The 15994-nt window shown below is 50.0% G+C and overlaps 1 protein-coding gene across 5 annotated transcripts in view; it reads left to right on the forward strand.

The window, feature by feature from the left end:
* Positions 1-15994, forward strand: part of ECT2 (epithelial cell transforming 2) — a 719104-nt gene that overhangs the window by 233150 nt on the left and 469960 nt on the right. The window lies entirely within an intron of this gene.

The following is a 15994-nucleotide window of genomic DNA, read 5'->3' on the forward strand; positions in this document are numbered from 1 at the left end:
CAATAAACATCCTGGAACCAGGACTATCTACAACGCCCTTCTGCAGTCCTCATCTCTTCAGAATCAGGCCATTCAGGTCTAGTTGAACAATGTGATGTCGGTGACGTACATAAACAGACAGGGCGGAACGAAAAGCAGAGCCGCAATGTCAGAGGTGTCGAGAATTCTCTGGGCGGAAAAACACGCTGTGGCGTTGTCGGCGTTCTTCTTTCCGGGAGTAGACAACTGGGAAGCAGACTTCCTCAGCAGACACGATCTGCACCCGGGGGAATGGGGCCTCCACCTGGAGGTGTTACGGTGGTTAACACGTCAGTGGGGGTATCCACAAATTGACATGATGGCCTCTTACCGCTTGAGCTTCTTGTTGAGTTATTTGTTCCAGGTCATGGGACCCACAGGCAGTAGCGGTAGATGCCCTGACAACTCCATGGGTTTACCAGCTGGTGTATGTGTTTCCTCCCATTCCTCTGATCCTAAGAATTCTAAAAAGAATAAAAAGGTAAAGAGTTCAAGCAATCCTCATTGCTCCGGACTGGCCATTAAGGGCCTGGTATGCGTATCTTCTAGAGATGGTGATCAACAATCTGTGGCCTCTGCCTCTTCGAGAGGATCTTCAGCAGCAGGGTCCGTTCGTCTATCAAGACTTACCACGGCTACGTTTAACGGCATGGAAGTTGAACGGTTTATTCTATCCAGGAGAGGGATTCCAGACCAGGCCATCCCGACTATTATCCAAGCCAGAAAGGGGGTAACATCTAGACGTTACCGTCGTATTTGGAAGAAATGTCTATTGGCGTGAGAGCAGACAATATTCTGCGGTGGAATTTCATCTGGGACGTTTCCTGCTTTTTTCTGCAGTCAGGAAATAGACGAAAAGCACCTTACGTGGAAGACCGTCACACTGTTGGCCTTGGCTTCAGCAAGAAGTGTGTCGGAGCTGGGGGCGTTGTACCCCAAGAGCCCTTACTAACTTTCTCTAACGTCCTAGTGGATGCTGGGTACTCCGTAAGGACCATGGGGAATAGATGGGCTCCGCAGAAGACAGGGCACTTTAAGAAAGAATTAGGAATACTGGTGTGCACTGGCTCCTCTCTCTGTCCCTCCTCCAGACCTCAGTTAGAATCTGTGCCCGGACGAGCTGGGTGCACTTTAGTGAGCTCTCCTGAGCTTGCTGATAAAGTATTTGTTAGGATTTTTTATTTTCAGAGATCTGCTGGCAACAGACGCTCCTACGTGGGACTGAGGGGAGAGAAGCAGCCCTACTAACTGCGGATAGGTCATGCTTCTTAGGCTACTGGACACCATTAGCTCCAGAGGGATCGAACACAGGAACGCACCCTTGGTCGTCCGATCCCAGAGCCACGCCGCCGCCCCCCCTCGCAGAGCCAGAAGCCGGCGTGAGAAGCAAGAAGACTTCGAAAGCGGCGGCAGAAGACTCCAGTCTTCATATGAGGTAGCGCACAGCACTGCAGCTGTGCGCCATTGCTCCCACATTAAACCCGCACACTCCGGTCACTGTAGGGTGCAGGGGGGGGGGGGGGCGCCCTGGGCAGCAATTAAGTACCTCTTGGCATAAAAGAGCATATATACAGTTGGGCACTGTATATATGCATGAGCCCCCGCCATTATTTTACACAAAATCGCGGGACAGAAGCCCGCCGCTGAGGGGGCGGGGCTTCTTCCTCAGCACTCACCAGCGCCATTTTCTCTCCACAGCTCCGCTGAGAGGAAGCTCCCCAGGCTCTCCCCTACAGATTCACGGTAGAAAGAGGGTAAAAAGAGAGGGGGGGCACATAAATTTGGCGTAAAAACAATGTATACAGCAGCTACTGGGTTAACACTACGTTACTGTGTGATTCCTGGGTCATATAGCGCTGGGGTGTGTGCTGGCATACTCTCTCTCTGTCTCTCCAAAAGGCCTTGTGGGGGAACTGTCTTCAAAAAGAGCATTCCCTGTGTGTGTGGTGTCGGTACGTGTGTGTCGACATGTCTGAGGTAAAAGGCTCCCCTAAGGAGGAGATGGAGCAAATATGTGTGTGAGAGGGAGTCTCCGTCGACAACGCCGACACCTGTTTGGATATGTGTAAGTGCTAAGGTGAATTTATTGCACAAAAGATTAGAGAACAGACAGGAAATCTACCCATGTCTGTCCCTATGGCGCAGAGACCTTCAGAGTCTCACAATGCTCACTATCCAAAATAATAGACACTGATATCGACACGGAGTTTGACTCCAGTGTCGACTACGATAATGCAAAGTTACAGCCAAAATGGCAGAAAAGTATTCAATATAGGATTATTGTAATAGAGATGATTTGCATATCACTGATGACTCATCTATCCCTGACACAAGGGTACACATTTTAAGGGGAAGAAAGCTGAGGTAAATTTCCCTCCTCTCCTGAGGAAAAAGAGCGGGAATCTCCAGACAAGAGACTGCAGCTTCCCACAAAGAATTCTCAGGCAGTATCCGTTCCCCACTAGGGCCAGGCTGTGATGGGAATCTTCCCCTAGGGTGTCACGTTTGCCTAAAAGGTAGCCCTAGCTATTCTCAGGGATCCGGCAGATAGCGTGCACATTTTGTTACACTACTCAGACCGGCGATTGTGTCGGCATGGGTTTATAGCGCTGTGGCGGCGTGGACAGGTACCTTATCAGCAAAAATTGAGTCCTTAGGATGTGTGTGTGTGTGTGTGTGTGTGTGTATATGTATATATATATATATATATATATATATATATATATATATATATATATATATATATATATATATATATATATATAATGTATTAAAGATGCTGTCTTAAGAGAGATATATCATAAAACATGCCCAAAGAGACATGAGTATACTGGGTCCTAGAGGCAAAGCTATGTCGATTTCTGCTTGACGTATCCTGTAGAATATGCAATGGACAGATTATGCCAACTTAAGTGGCATATGGAAGGCTGAGGATTGTGTGGAGAAGGGTTCTCGGACCTGGTCTCCACAGCTATAGCTGGTAATTCTGATATTTTGCCGTATATTCCTGCACAGCCTAGGAAAGCACGTCATTATCAAATGCAGCCTTTCGAACAAAGAAACAAGAAAGTCTGAGGTGCGTCCTTTCTTGCCAGAGGCGGGGGCAGAGGAAACCAGCTGCACAACACAGCTAGTTCCCAGGAGCAGAGGTCCTCCCCGGCCTCTACGAAAATCCACCGCATGTCGCTGGGGCTCCACAGGCGGAGCTAGGCCCGGTGGGGGCACGCTTTCGTAAGTTCAGCCACAAGTGGGTTCACTCCCTGTTAGATCCCTGGGACATCGAAATTGTGTCTCCGGGATACAAGCTGGACTTTGAGAAGATGCCTCCTCACTTACGGCCCTGCCGGATTCCCCCCCCCCCCCCCCGAGAGGGAAACAGGGTTAACTGCAATTCACAAATTGTATCTTCAACAGGTGGTCAAGGTTCCCCTCCTTCAACAAGGAGGGGGTTATTATTCGACCATGTTGTAGTCCCGAAACCAGATGGTTCGGTCAGACCCATATTGAATTTAAAATCCCTGAACATATACTTGAAAAGTTCAAGTTCAAGATGGAATCGCTCAGAGCGGTCATCGCAAGGGAGGGGGACTTTATGGTGTCTCTGGACATAAAGGATGCTTACCTTCGTGTCCCCGTTTATCCACCTCATCAGAAGTACCTCAGATTTGTGGTACAGGATTGTCATTACCAATTCCAGACGTTGCCGTTTGGTTTGTCCACGGCACCGAGAATATTTACCAAGGTAATGGCAGTAATGATGGTGCTCCTGCGAAAGCAAGGAGTCACAATTTCTCTGACGTCCTAGTGGATGCTGGGGACTCCGTAAGGACCATGGGGAATAGCGGCTCCGTAGGAGACTGGGCACAGCTAAGAGATTTAGGACTACCTGGTGTGCACTGGCTCCTCCCACTATGACCCTCCTCCAGACTTCAGTTAGAATCCTGTGCCCGGCCGAGCTGGATGCACACTAGGGGCTCTCCTGAGCTCCTAGAGCAGGCTTTTTCAACCAGTGTGCCGTGGCACACTAGTGTGCCGCGACCAGTTGCAAGGTGTGCCGCGGAGCCAGAGCAGCTTACTGCACCTTCAGAGTAAACTGTTGGCCCAGGCTCTTCTTAGAGGATCAGTCATGCTCTGGCCGTAATGTATGCCTTGAAGACACGGCGGTGTGATATCATAGGTCACGGCCGCCGTGTCTCCCCATCCAGCCAGCCCACCCGCCTGTATACACATCTTCCAGTTCCTGCCTGCATACACAGCTTTCCTTGTCCACCCACATCCACACCTGCCCGACCGCCCGCTGCTCAGTATTCGCAGCACCCCACTATGAACAACCCCCGCCACTGAGGGACAGGGAGGACAGCTGACCAGTAGGGGATAATATTTGTTTTTTTTCTTCTCCTGTGGGGAACAATAGGATTTATGTGGGGAGAATAAGGATTTATGGTGGGAATAATGTGAATAATTCATGTGGGGCACAATAGGATTTATATAGGGAGCAATATGATTTATGTGGGGAGCAATGTGATTGTTTTTTCTGTGTAGGCAATGTATGCGTGGATTTTTTTTACTATGAGTGCCAATGTGTTTTTGTTTTTTTTTCTGTGGGGAACTGATGGTGTGCCTTGGCAATTTTAAAATATTGTTTGTGTGCCGCGAGTAAAAAAAGGTTGAAAATCACTGTCCTAGAGAGAAAGTATATTTTAGGTTTTTTATTTTACAGTGAGATCTGCTGGCAACAGACTCACTGCAGCGAGGGGCTAAGGGGAGAAGAAGCGAACCTACCTAACTGGTGGTAGTTTGGGCTTCTTAGGCTACTGGACACCATTAGCTCCAGAGGGATCGACCGCATGGAACCGGCCATTGGTGTTCGGTCCCGGAGCCGCGCCGCCGGCCCCCTTACAGAGCCAGATGCAAGAAGAATCCGGAAAATCGGCGGCAGAAGACATCCGTCTTCACCAAGGTAGCGCACAGCACTGCAGCTGTGCGCCATTGCTCCTCATACACACTTCACACTCCGGTCACTGAGGGTGCAGGGGGGGGGGGGGGGGGCGGCGCCCTGAGAAGCAATAAATACACCTTGGCTGGCAAATATATCACAATATATAGCCCCAGAGGCTATATATGTGATAAATACCCCTGCCAGAATCCATAAAAAAGCGGGAGAAAAGTCAGCCGAAAAAGGGGCGGAGCTATCTCCCTCAGCACACTGGCGCCATTTCTCCCTCACAGCTCCGCTGGAAGGAAGCTCCCTGGCTCTCCCCTGCAGTCTACACTACAGAAAAGGGTAAAAAAGAGTGAGGGGACACTAAATTTAGGCGCAATATACATATAGCAGCTATAAGGGGATATCATTTAGTTAATCCCTGATTTATATAGCGCTCTGGTGTGTGCTGGCATACTCTCTCTCTCTGTCTCCCCAAAGGGCTTTGTGGGGTCCTGTCTTCTGTCGGAGCATTCCCTGTGTGTGTGCGGTGTGTCGGTACGGCTGTGTCGACATGTTTGATGAGGAGACTTATGTGGAGGAGGAGCAGGTGCCTATAAATGTGTTGTCACCCCCTGCGGGGCAGACACCGGAGTGGATGGACTTGTGGAAGGAATTACGCGAAAGTGTCGACTCCTTACATAAAAAATTTGACGACATGCCAAATGCAGGGCAGCCGGCTTCTCAGCCCGTGCCTGCCCAGACGTCTCAAAAGTCATCAGGGGCTCTAAAACGCCCGCTACCTCAGATGGCAGACACAGATGTCGACACGGATACTGATACCAGTGTCGACGACGAAGAGACTAATGTAATGTCCAATAGGCCCACTCGTTATATGATTGAGGCAATGAAAAATGTTTTACACATTTCTGAGGTGACCCCAGGTACCACAAAAAAGGGTATTATGTTTGGGGAGAAAAAAACTACCAGTAGTTTTTCCCCCTTCTGAAGAATTGAATGAAGTGTGTGAACTAGCGTGGGCTTCCCCCGATAGCAAATTGGAAATTTCAAAAAAATTACTAATGGCGTACCCTTTCCCGCCAGAGGATAGGTCACGTTGGGAAACACCCCCTAGGGTGGATAAAGCACTTACGCGCTTATCAAAAAAGGTGGCACTGCCGTCCCAGGATACGGCCGCCCTAAAGGAACCTGCTGACAGAAAGCAGGAGGCTCTTCAGAAAGCTATATATACACACACTGGTATTATACTGAGACCAGCTATTGCCTCAGCATGGATGTGCAGTGCTGCTGCTGCATGGTCAGACTCCCTGTCATAAAACATTGACACCCTAGACAGGGACACTATATTGCTAAACGTAGAGCATATTAAAGACGCTGTCTTTTACATAAGAGATGCACAGAGGGATATTTGCCGGCTGGCATCAAAAATAAGTGCACTGTCCATTTGTGCCAGGAGAGGGTTATGGACCCGGCAGTGGACAGGTGATGCAGATTCTAAAAGGCACATGGAAGTTTTGCCTTATAAGGGTGAGGAGTTGTTCGGGGATGGTCTTTCAGACTTAGTGTCCACAGCAACAGCTGGGAAGTCAGCATTTTTGCCACATGTCCCCTCACAACCAAAGAGAGCACCGTATTATCAGGTGCAGTCCTTTCGCCCCCAAAAGAGCAGATGGGGTAAAGGCGCGTCCTTTCTTCCCAGAGGCAGAGGTAGGGGAAAAAAGCTGCAGCATACAGCCACTTCCCAGGAACAAAAGTCCTCCCCCGCTTCTTCTGCTAAGTCCGCCGCATGACGCTGGGGCTCAGCAGGTACGGTGGGGGGCCGTCTCAAAAACTTCAGCAATCAGTGGGCTCGCTCACAGGTAGATCCCTGGATCCTTCAAGTGGTATCTCAGGGGTACAGGCTGGAATTCGAGACACCCCCCCCCCCCTCTGCCGTTTCCTCAAATCTGCCTTACCAACGACTCCTTCAGAAAGGGAGGCTGTGTTAGAGGCAATTCACAAGCTGTATTCCCAGCAGGTGATAGTCAAGGTGCCCCTACTTCAACAAGGACGGGGTTACTATTCCACAATGTTTGTGGTACCGAAACCGGACGGTTCGGTGAGACCCATTTTAAATTTGAAATCCTTGAACACATATTTAAGAAAATTCAAGTTCAAGATGGAATCGCTCAGGGCGGTTATTGCAAGCCTGGAAGAGGGAGATTGCATGGTATCTCTGGACATCAAGGATGCTTACCTGCATGTCCCCATTTACCATCCTCACCAGGAGTACCTCAGATTTGTGGTACAGGATTGTCATTACCAATTCCAGACGTTGCCGTTCGGCTTGTCCACGGCACCGAGGGTATTTACCAAGGTAATGGCCGAAATGATAATCCTTCGGAAAAAGGGAGTTTTAATTATCCCATACTTGGACGATCTCCTGATAAGGGCGAGGTCCAGAGAGCAGTTGTTGGTCGGCGTAGCATTATCTCAGGAGGTGCTACACCAGCACGGTTGGATTCTGAATATTCCAAAGTCTCAGCTGGTTCCGGCGACACGTCTACTATTCCTGGGGATGATTCTGGACACAGTCCAGAAAAAAGTGTTTCTCCCAGAGGAGAAAGCCAAGGAGCTGTCATCTCTAGTGAGAGGCCTCCTGAAACCAAAACAGGTGTCGGTGCATCATTGCACGCGAGTCCTGGGAAAGATAGTAGCTTCCTACGAAGCGATTCCATTCGGCAGGTTCCATGCCAGAACCTTTCAGTGGGACCTGTTGGACCAATGGTCCGGATCGCATCTTCAAATGCATCGGTTGATAACCCTGTCTCCAAGGACCAGGGTGTCTCTGCTGTGGTGGCTGCAGAGTGCTCATCTCAGAGAGGGCCACAGATTCGGCATACAGGACTGGGTCCTGGTGACCACGGATGCCAGCCTTCGTGGCTGGGGTGCAGTCACACGGGGAAGGAACTTCCAAGGACTTTGGTCAAGTCAGGAGACTTCCCTACACATAAATGTTCTGGAACTGAGGGCCATTTACAATGCCCTAAGTCAAGCAAAGCTCCTGCTTCAAAACCAGCCGGTTCTGATCCAGTCAGACAACATCACGGCAGTCGCCCATGTAAATCGACAGGGCGGCACAAGAAGCAGGACGGCGATGGCAGAAGCCACAAGGATTCTCCGATGGGCGGAAAATCACGTGTTAGCACTGTCAGCAGTGTTCATTCCGGGAGTGGACAACTGGGAAGCAGACTTCCTCAGCAGGCACGACCTCCACCCGGGAGAGTGGGGACTTCATTCAGAAGTCTTCCAACTGATTGTAAACCGTTGGGAAAAGCCACAGGTGGACATGATGGCGTCCCGCTTAAACAAAAAGCTAGAAAAATATTGTGCCAGGTCAAGAGACCCTCAGGCGATAGCTGTGGACGCTCTAGTGACACCGTGGGTGTACCGGTCGGTTTATGTGTTCCCTCCTCTTCCTCTCATACCCAAGGTACTGAGGATAATAAAGAAAAGGGGAGTAAGAACTATTCTCATTGTTCCAGATTGGCCAAGAAGGTCTTGGTACCCGGAACTTCAAGAATTAATCTCAGAGGACCCATGGCCTCTGCCGCTCAGACAGGACCTGCTGCTGCAGGGGCCCTGTCTGTTCCAAGACTTACCGCGGCTGCGTTTGACGGCATGGCGGTTGAACACCGGATCCTAAAAGAAAAGGGTATTCCGGAGGAAGTCATTCCTACGCTTATTAAAGCTAGAAAAGATGTAACCGTACAACATTATCACCGCATATGGTGAAAATATGTTGCGTGGTGTGAGGCCAGGAAGGCCCCAACGGAGGAATTCCAGCTAGGTCGATTTCTGCACTTCCTACAGTCAGGGGTGACTATGGGCCTAAAACTGGGTTCCATTAAGGTCCAGATTTCGGCTCTGTCGATTTTCTTCCAAAAAGAACTGGCTTCACTGCCTGAAGTTCAGACATTTGTCAAGGGAGTGCTGCATATTCAGCCTCCTTTTGTGCCTCCAGTGGCACCGTGGGACCTCAACGTGGTGTTGGGTTTCCTAAAGTCACATTGGTTTGAGCCACTCAAAACCGTGGATTTAAAATATCTCACGTGGAAAGTGGTCATGCTTTTGGCCTTGGCTTCGGCAAGGCGTGTGTCAGAATTGGCGGCTTTGTCATGTAAAAGCCCCTATTTGATTTTCCATATGGATAGGGCAGAATTGAGGACTCGTCCCCAGTTTCTTCCTAAGGTGGTATCAGCTTTTCACTTGAACCAACCTATCGTGGTGCCTGCGGCTACTAGGGACTTGGAGGACTCCAAGTTACTGGACGTAGTCAGGGCCTTGAAAATTTATGTTTCTAGGACGGCTGGAGTCAGGAAGACTGACTCTCTATTTATCCTGTATGCACCAAACAAGATGGGTGCTCCTGCTTCAAAGCAGACTATTGCTCGCTGGATTTGTAGCACAATTCAGCTTGCGCATTCTGTGGCTGGCCTGCCGCAGCCTAAATCTGTAAAATCCCATTCCACGAGGAAAGTGGGCTCTTCTTGGGCGGCTGCCCGAGGGGGTCTCGGCTTTACAACTTTGCCGAGCTGCTACTTGGTCAGGGGCAAACACGTTTGCAAAATTCTACAAATTTGATACCCTGGCTGAGGAGGACCTTGAGTTCTCTCATTCGGTGCTGCAGAGTCATCCGCACACTCCCGCCCGTTTGGGATCTTTGGTATAATCCCCATGGTCCTTACGGAGTCCACAGCATCCACTTGGACGTCAGAGAAAATAAGATTTTACTCACCGGTAAATCTATTTCTCGTAGTCCGTAGTGGATGCTGGGCGCCCGTCCCAAGTGCGGACTTTCTGCAATACTTGTATATAGTTATTGCTTACCTAAGGGTTATGTTATGGTTGCATCAGGTTGGTCTGATGCTTTGTTGTTGTTCATACAGTTAACTGGGTAAGTTTATCACTATACGGTGTGATTGGTGTGGCTGGTATGAGTCTTACCCTGGATTACAAAATCCTTTCCTCGTACTGTCAGCTCTTCCGGGCACAGTTTCCTTAACTGAGGTCTGGAGGAGGGACATAGAGGGAGGAGCCAGTGCACCAGTATTCCTAATTCTTAAAGTGCCCTGTCTCCTGCGGAGCCCGTCTATTCCCCATGGTCCTTACGGAGTCCCTAGCATCCACTACGGACTACGAGAAATATATTTACCGGTAAGTAAAATCTTATTTTTCTATGAGGACAGAGCTAAACTCAGAACTTGTCAGCAATTTCTTCCTAAGGTCGTGTCCACTTTTCACATCAACCAGTCTATTGTGGTTTCGGTTGTTACGGACGCCTCTGCTACTTCAAAGTCTTTGGATGTCGTAAGGGCTTTGAAGGTCTATGAAGAGAACAGCTCTTCACAGAATATCGGACCCGTTGTTTGTTCATTATGATCCCAATAAAATTGGGTGTCCTGCTTCGAAGCAGTCCATTGCACTCTGGATCAGGCTCACTAACCAGCATGCTTATTCCACGGCAGGTTTGCCGATTCCGAAATCTGTTCAAGCCCACTCTACTAGGTCGGTGGGTTCATTTTGGGCGGCTGCACGGGGTGTGTCTGCTTTACAGCTCAGCCGAGCAGCTACTTGGTCGGGATCGAACACGTTTGCTAAGTTTTACAAGTACCTTACCTTTGCCTCTGAGGAACTTCAGTTTGGTTCATCAGTTCTGCAGTAACCTCGGCACTCTCCCACCCGGTTTGGGAGCTTTGGTACTTCCCCATGGTACTAAATGGATTCCCAGTATCCCCTACGACGTAAGAGAAAATAGGATTTTAATTACCTACTGGTAAATCCTTTTCTCTAACGTCCTAGAGGATGCTGGGGACTCCGTAAGGACCATGGGGATTAGACGGGCTCTGCAGGAGATAGGGCACTTTAGGAAAGCTTAGGATTCTGGGTGTGCACTGGCTCCTCCCTCTGTCCCTCCTACAGACCTCAGTTTTACACTGTGCCCAGAGGAAGATGGGCGCACTGCAGGGAGCTCTCCTGAGTTCTTTGCATTAGAAAGCATTTGTGTTTGGATTTTTCTATTTTTACAGGGAGCACTGCTGGCAACAGGCTCCCTGCATCGAGGGACTGGGGAGAGAGGAGCAGACCTACTTAAATGATACGATCTGCTTCCTCGGCTACTGGACACTATTAGCTCCAGAGGGGGTGAACACAGGTTCGTCCTGGGCGTCCACCCCCGGAGCCACGCCGCCGTTCTCCTCACAGAGCCAGAAGAACAGAAGCTAGAAGACGTCTCAGGCGGCAGAAGCTTTCAGCGGCTTCACTGAGGTAACGCACAGCACCGCAGCTGTGCGTCATTGCTCCTCACACACTTCGGTCACTGTATGGGTGCAGGGGGGGCGCCCTGGGCAACAATAATAACACCTGAAAACATGGCAAAAAGATATATATATATATATATATATATATATATATATATATATATATATATACACACACACACACACACACACACACACACACACACACACACAGCTGGGCACTGTACATGTATATAAAAGAGCCCCCGCCATTTTTACACATTTGAGCGGGACCTAAGCCCGCCGCCGAGGGGGTGGGGCTTCTCCCTCAGCACTCACCAGCGCCATTTTTCTCTCCACAGAACGCTGAGAGGAAGCTCCCCGGACTCTCCCCTGCTTACACACGGTGAAGTGGTGTTTAAAAGAGAGGGGGGGGGGTCACATAATTGGCGTATAAGATATTATACAGCGCTGCTGGGGAAAAACATTTTGTGTTGGTCTCCAGGGTCATTGCGCTGGGTTGTGTGCTGACATACACACTCTCTGTCTCTCCAAAGGGCCTTAAAGGGGATACTGTCTTCAGAAAGGAGTTTCCCTGTGTGTGTGTGAAGTGTGGCGGTACTTGTGTGTCGACATGTTTGACGAGGAAGGCTCGCTTAATGTGGAGGGGGAGTGTTTGAATGTCTGGTCGCCGTCGGCAACGCCGACACCGGACTGGGTGGATATGCTGAATGTCTTAAATGCAAATGTGAATCTCCTGCATAAAAGGTTAGACAAGGCTGAGGCTAGGGATCAGTCAGGTAGCCAGACCGTGCCTGTCCCTGGGGCGCCAGGACCTTCAGGGTCTCAAAAGCGCGCCATATCTCAGGTCGCTGACACAGATACCGACACAGATACTGACTCTAGTGTCGACTATGAGGATGCAAAATTACAGCCGAAGGTGGCAAAGGGTATTCGATACATGATTATTGCCATAAAAGAGGTTTTGCATATCACTGAGGAACCCCCTGTCCCTGACACGAGGGTTAACATGTATAAAGGGAAAAAGCCTGAGGTCACGTTTCCGTCCTCATTTGAGCTAAGCGAATTGTGCGAAAAGGCTTGGGAGTCTTCGGATAGGAGACTACATGTTCCCAAAAGGATTCTTATGGCGTATCCTTTTCTACAGAAGAATAGGATACGATGGGAATCTTCGCCTAAAGTAGACAAGGCGCTGACACGCTTATCCAAGAAGGTGGCACTGCCTTCTCCTGATACTGCTTCCCTCAAGGATCCTGCTGATCGCAAGCAGGAAATTACCATGAAGCACATTTACACACATTCAGGAACTATCGCTAGACCGTCCATGGCGTCGGCCTGGGTTTGTAGTGCTGTCGTGGCATGGGCAGACTCCTTATCTACGGAGATTGACACCTTATATAGGGATACCATTCTAATGACCATTGAGCATATCAGAGATGCTGCCTTGTATATGAGGGATGCTCAGAGAGACATTTGTTTACTAAGCTCCAGAATAAACGCTATGTCTATTTGTGCTAGGCGACTATTGTGGACCCGACAGTGGACGGGAGACGCTGACTCAAAGCGGCATATGGAGTCATTGCCTTACAAGGGGGAGGAGTTGTTTGGAGAAGGCCTCTCGGACCTTGTCTCTACTGCTACGGCCGGTTAATCGAATTTTTTACCTTATGTTCCCCTGCAGCATGCTAAGAAGGTACCGCATTATCAAATGCAGTCCTTTCGTTCCAATAAAAGCAAGAAGGTATGAGGATCATCCTTTGTTGCCAGAGGTAAAGGCAAGGGAAAAAAGCTGCACTCTGCTAGTTCCCAAGAGCAGAAGTCCTCCCCTACTTCGGCAAAGTCCACCGCATGACGCTGGGGCTTTCCGGGGGGGGGGGTCAGAATAAGTGGGGGCACGACTTCGTCTTTTCAGCCACGTCTGGGTTCAATCACAGGTGGATCCCTGGGCAATAGAAATTGTTTCCCAGGGATACAGACTGGAATTCGAAGACATGCCTCCTCGCCGCTTTTTCAAATCTGCTCTGCCGGCTTCCCTGTCGGATAGGGATCTGGTGTTAGCTGCAATTCACAAATTGTACATTCAACAGGTGATAGTCGAAGTTCCTCATCTCCAGCAAGGAGAGGGTTATTATTCATCCCTGTTTGTGGTACCGAAACCGGACGGTTCGGTCAGACCCATTTTAAATCTGAAATACCTGTACTTGAAGAGGTTCAAGTTCAAAATGGAATCGCTCAGAGCGGTCATCGCCAGCCTGGAGGGAGGGGATTGGATGGTGTCCCTGGACATAAAGGATGCGTACCTTCATGTTCCGATTTTCCCTCAGCAGGCGTTCCTGAGATTTGCAGTACAGGACTGTCACTACCAATTTCAGACGTTGCCGTTGGTCTTTCCACGGCCCCGAGAATTTTCACCAAGGTTATGGCGGAAATGATGGTGCTCCTGCGCAGGCAGGGCGTCTCGATTATCCCGTACTTGGACGGTCTCCTCATAAAGGCGAGATCTCGGGAGAAGTTGCTGGACAGCGTGTCTCTGTCCGTGAAGACGTTGCAGAGGCACGGCTGGATTCTCAATTTACCGAAATCCCAGCTAGTCCCTGCAACGCGTCTGACCTTTTTTGGCCTGATTCTAGACACAGACCAAAAAAGAGTTTTTCATCCAGTGGAGAAGGCTCAGGAGCTCGTAGCTCTGGTCAGGAACCTATTGAAGCCAAAAAAGGTTTCAGTGCATCATTGCACGAGGGTCCTGGGGAAGATGGTGGCTTCATACGAGGCCATCCCCTTCGGCAAGTTCCATGCAAGGACCTTTCAATGGGACCTATTGGACAAATGGTCCGGGTCCCATCTACACATGCAAAAACGGATCACCCTGTCTCCCAGGGCCAGGGTGTCTCTCCTGTGGTGGCTGCGCAGTGCTCACCTCCTGGATGGTCGCAGGTTCGGCATTCAGGATTGGGTCCTGGTGACCACGGACGCGAGCCTCCGAGGTTGGGGAGCTGTCGCACTAGGAAGAAATTTCCAGGGTCTCTGGTCAAGCCTGGAGACTGGTCTCCACATCAATGTCCTGGAGTTGAGGGCCATATACAACGCCCTACGCCAAGCGGAGGAATGGCTTCGGAACAAACCGGTTCTGATTCAGTCAGACAATGTCACGGCAGTGGCTCATGTAAACCGCCAAGGCGGCACAAGGAGCAGAGTGGCCATGGCAGAGGCGACCAGGATTCTACGGTGGGCGGAAGGCCATGTAAGCGCACTATCAGCAGTTTTCATCCCGGGGGTGGACAACTGGGAGGCGGACTTTCTCAGCAGGCACGACCTGCGCACGGGAGAGTGGGGACTTCATCAAGAAGTCTAGACACAGATCACGGATCGGTGGGGACTGCCTCAGATGGACATGATGGCGGCCCGCCTCAACAAAAAGCTAAAGAGGTATTGTGCCAGGTCAAGAGACCCTCAGGCGGTTGCGGTAGACGCTCTGGTGACACTTTGGGTGTTCAGATCGATCTATGTGTTTTCTCCTCTACCTCTCATACCCAAGGTGTTGAGGATAATAAGAAGGGTCAGAACAATCCTCTTTGTTCCAGATTGGCCAAGGAGGACTTGGTATCCGGATCTGCAAGAGTTGCTCACAGAAGATCCGTGGCCTCTTCCTCTAAGGCAGGACCTGCTGCAGCAGGGGCCCTGTCTGTTCCAAGACTTACCGCAGCTGCGTTTGACGGCATGGCGGTTGAACGCCGGATCCTAGCGGAAAAAGGGATTCCGGAGGAGGTCATTCCTACCCTGATGAAGGCTAGGAAGGACGTGACGTCGAAACATTATTACCGTATATGGCGAAAATATGTTTCTTGGTGTGAGGCCAGAACTGTTCCTACGGAGGAGTCCCAGTTGGGCCGTCTGCTTCACTTCCTTCAAACGGGAGTGAATTTGGGCCTCAAATTAGGGTCCACAAAGGTTCAAATTTCGGCCTTATCCATTTTCTTTCAAAGAGAATTGGCTTCTTCCTGAAGTACAGACTTTTGTGAAGGGCGTGCTGCATATTCAGCCTCCCTTTGTGCCTACGGTGGCGCCTTGGGACCTTAACGTGGTATTAAGTTTCCTCAAGTCACCTTAGTTTGAACCACTCAAAACAGTAGACTTGAAATACCTCACTTGGAAAGTGGTCATGTTGTTGGCTTTAGCTTCTGCAAGGCGGGTTTCGGAATTGGCGGCTTTATCATATAAAAGCCCATACCTGATTTTTCACGTGGTTAGGGCAGAGTTGAGGACTTGTCCTCAATTTCTGCCTGAGGTGGTCTCATCTTTTCATATGAACCAACCTATTGTCGTGCCTGTGGCTACACGGGACTTGGAGGATTCCGAGTCCCTGGATGTGGTCAGGGCTTTGAAGATTTATGTGACCAGAACGGCTAGGATCAGGAAGACTGAAGCTCTGTTTGTTCTGTATGCGGCCAACAAGGTTGGCGCTCCTGCTTCAAAGCAGAGTATTGCTCGCTGGATCTGTAACACGTTTCAGCAGGCGCATTCTTCGGTAGGATTTCCATTGCCTAATTCGGTTAAGGCCCATTCCACTAGGAAGGTGGGCTCTTCTTGGGCGGCTGCCCGAGTGGTCTCTGCACTACAACTGTGCCGAGCTGCTACTTGGTCGGGGTCAAACACCTTTGCAAAGTTCTATAAGTTTGATACCCTGGCTGAGGAGGACCTCCTGTTTGCTCAATCGGTGCTGCAGAGTCATCCGCAC

Source organism: Pseudophryne corroboree, chromosome 4 (genome assembly GCF_028390025.1).
Source record: "Pseudophryne corroboree isolate aPseCor3 chromosome 4, aPseCor3.hap2, whole genome shotgun sequence".
NCBI lineage: Eukaryota > Metazoa > Chordata > Amphibia > Anura > Myobatrachidae > Pseudophryne > Pseudophryne corroboree.